This window comes from Penaeus chinensis, chromosome 11 (genome assembly GCF_019202785.1).
Source record: "Penaeus chinensis breed Huanghai No. 1 chromosome 11, ASM1920278v2, whole genome shotgun sequence".
Lineage (NCBI taxonomy): Eukaryota > Metazoa > Arthropoda > Malacostraca > Decapoda > Penaeidae > Penaeus > Penaeus chinensis.
Window position 1 is genome coordinate 11,130,418 of NC_061829.1, and position 4,033 is coordinate 11,134,450.

Consider the following 4,033-nt stretch of genomic DNA (forward strand, 5'->3'; position numbering starts at 1 on the left):
TCTGCTTTCACTACTGATAATAATCCTCCCGCAAATAGATCATAGGATTATGTCTGTCCCGCCGCTGACGTGGGAGAACGCTGGAATGCATAGGGTATGTAGATTGATTAGAATCCAGCCAATACGACAAAAAGCATACTGATATATCTTAGTCAACCGTGATTCGTTCTAGAACCTCTTAATCAAAATGGGGCTTGTTCTGTACACATCTCCAGTGGTAAATAATGATTTTAGAGAGAAAAAAAAAATGTAGATGAAAAGCTCTTGACCGCAATACACTATGTTCATGAAAAAGTACAATTATGAAAAAAAAATATATTTATATATATTAAGAAGCTATGCATTTATATTGATACCAATGTAATTGACCAACAATTACACACAAAAAAACACGAACATTCTTACCCCAAACTCACACACCTACAAAATCATTTTTTTTTTCTCTCTCTTAGGCATGTTTCTACCGCCAGTACACGGCGGTGGGGCGGGGGGGCGTGCGGGCGAGCGGGAGAGGGGTACAGCTGGGAAGCCTCGCCGACACACACACACACACAAACACGGACACACAGACACACACAGACACACACAGACACACACAGACACACACACACACACACACACACACACGCACACACACGCACAAACTACTGGGACTCCACCAGCCTCTCTCAACAATCAATAACATTTTCCTTGTGTCTTCTCGGCGAAATCTAAAACCTGCGAACCGTACTCACTCATTCTCTAATCTCCTAATTGGTCTCAAGAGGTTGCAAATGTCGGGTTAAAATGGTGGATTCAGTGTCTTCTAGATGCGCTGGAGTACAGTATGTTGTGTGTACATGTTGTGAGCTTATATAGAAAGCTAATAATACCTTGTGACTACCGTTGCTAATATCAGCGTTATCATGGCCTTTACCATTATCGTTAGCTCTCATTTGACAAGTTATAAATACCATCGCTTCTATCACCTAAAAATAAAGAAATATCGAAACCAAAATGAAAGAATACAGTAAACAAGTCCCAATCTTAAACAACAAGACATCCGATAAAGGCAATAACAGCATACAATGTTGCCCTGTAACGAGCTGCGTTTGTCACGTGTCAATCTGTCCTCCTCCTCTCCATCTTCGCGTGTCTGGCTCTCGAAATGCTGCGCTGCCCGTGGCGGAACAGAGGCAATAACTCATAACGAGAATCAATAATGCTACCCCGGTACACTTGAATGATGAATTAATAATGTCTAATTATCAACACGCGGACCAATGTGATATATAACGAAGGGGGTTCGTGATAGGCCTGCACGTGTTTACCGCTCCTTATCCACGCTCCTTTAGGCTTCTCCAAAAAAAGTAATAAGCAATAGATTTTCACAGGACAATGCTCCGAGTCCTGCAGAGGATGGGCGTGCATATTTATGAGGTCAAGGCTGCCTACACACTCATCATACACGATCCACTGACTTGCATGGGAGTGAGGGTTGCCCATTTCGCCGGGGATAAAAAAGGGAAGGTAAAGTTTCACCGCATCTTGCCTGAAATTGTCTTTATCATCATTGGCATCTATTTATAAGATCAATATAATATGATTGTTATTATAATCATTACCATTATCACTATCATTCTCATCATTATCATTGTGATTAATATTATTATCCGTAGTAGTAAGTCTTTAAAACCACTGTTTTTACTTCAAATGTTTCTCCAACGACTCAGTGATATTTTTCATCCAGATATCAAAACCATTATCCAATAATTAATTAATGCGAGCAATAAGCGATTAACGCAATACACAACGACAAGGCAAGCGGAACTCATCAACATCAGTCACGTTTCGTTTTGTCGTTTGATATCAAAAGGCAAATGACATGCTCTGGTCAAACATTCTCAACGTTAATACTCTAATTCATCCTCTTTGTAAAAAAGATAAAATAATCCATCAATCCTCTGATTACGTTAATTAAGTACAGAATATAAGCTTATCTCACACGATATCTGATGTCACGCTCTTAGAGAATCATACGAAATATATATCTTACCTTTATTTTTATAAAGTTTAATTTACACACGCGAAAAGTTGAATACGAAATAATAAGCATATAATAGGAAATTTAAAAAAAGCCCTTTCACTGTTTGATTGGTGAGAGTAAAATGCATCAATCTGCTGAAATAAATAAACGAATAAATGAAAGTACTTGTAACATGATTCCATTTGTACATAATGACTCGTGTCAGTACAAGGTCGCGCCTTACTTTAGGGAAAGTGGATGTACGGAAGGGGTGAAATAGAACAAGTGACCCACCCACACGCCCACCCACAGACACACCCACACACTCCCAGCAGCCAAGCCGTAAGGCAAGAGAAATCAGAATGAAAGAAAAAAATATATATATAAATATACACACACATCTACAACCCGACCTAGAAGCGAGTCTGGATACACACAAGAAAAAAAAAAAAGTGCAAAATGTTGTGGTGAACCAGGTTTGCGATTTTCCGGCACAACCCACGCCATCTGTCACGTTGTTAGTGGTGAATGAGGCGAGTAGGACGTGGGGAGTGACACCTCCCCCCCCCCCCCCCCCCTCAACGCACGCGGGAGGGGGGCTGAAGCGACAGAAGACCTAAATGTAAATGTAACAATAACTCAACAAAACAATAACAGTGATAACGACTGTGATAACTGTATTTGTATCAAAAATGATAATCATAGCAACTGAGTAAAATATAGCGACCTTCCTAATATTCACTCACTCACGCACGCACGCACGCACGCACACACGCACACACACGCACCTACTTGCCGCCTATGAATCATATAAACAAGCGAAAACCTCGCGATAAACACGCTATTGTCTGCCAATATGTCCCTCAACTTAAAAAAAAAAAAAAGCCTTACCCATTCCACGCACAGCCACGCATACTACAGCCCATTTCCACACTCGCTGTCACGCCGATATACACCCACAATAGCACACCACCTCCGGTACGCGATGCACGGTATGACACGCCCTCTGTCTCTGCCTCTTTGTCTCTATCTCTCAATCTGTCTCTCTCTGTCTCTCCCTCTCTGTTTCTGTCTCTGTCTCTGTCTCTGACTCCTCTCTGTCTGACTGTCCTCTCTGTCTGACTGTCCTCTCTCTCTCCCTCCCTCCCCTCTCTCTCTGTTTCTGTACCTGTTCCTCTCTCCCTTTCTGTTTCTGTATCTGCCCATCTCTCTCTCCCCATCTCCCCCCCCCCTCTCACTCTCTCTATCTTTATATCTATATCTATCTCTCTATCTCTCCCTCTCCCTCTCCCTATCCCTCTCTCTCTCTCTCTCTCTCTTGCAGTCTCGAGTGGTACCTTAAAATACGTGCGTGTTTATGTTTCCTTGTGTGTGTGTGTGTGTGTGTGTGTGTGTGTGTGTGTGTGTGTGTGTGTGTGTGTGTGTGTGTGTGTGTGTGTGTGTGTGTGTGTGTGTCGGTGTGTATGTATGTATGTATGTATGTATGTATGTATGTATGTATGTATGTATGTATGTATGTATGTATGTATGTATGTATGTATATGTGTGGTGTGTGTGTGTGTGTGTGTGTGTGTGTGTGTGTGTGTGTGTGTGTGTGTGTGTGTGTGTGTGTGTGTGTGTGTGTGTGTGTGTGTGTGTGTGTGTCGGTGTGTATATATGTATGTGTGTGTGTGGGGGGGGGGGGGGGGGTAGTGTGTGTGTGGGTTAGTGTGTGTGTGGGTTGTGTGTGTGTGTGTGTGTGTGTGTGTGTGTGTGTGTGTGTGTGTGTGTGTGTGTGTGTGTGTGTGTGTGTGTGTGTGTGAGTATGGGTGCGAGTATGATAATGAGTATGGTTATGATTACGAGTGAGAGTATGAGTATGCGTGGTTTGAAAAAAAAAAAAAAAAAAAAAACAAAGCACAAAGGAGTTCTTCCAGGCCTTTTTCCGCCAGTCTTGGGCCGGAGTGACCGTCCCGTCTGGCGAGTCGTGGAGGCGAGTGCGACGGCAACACTACAGATCCAGCATAATGACGGGTCAACGACAGCCCA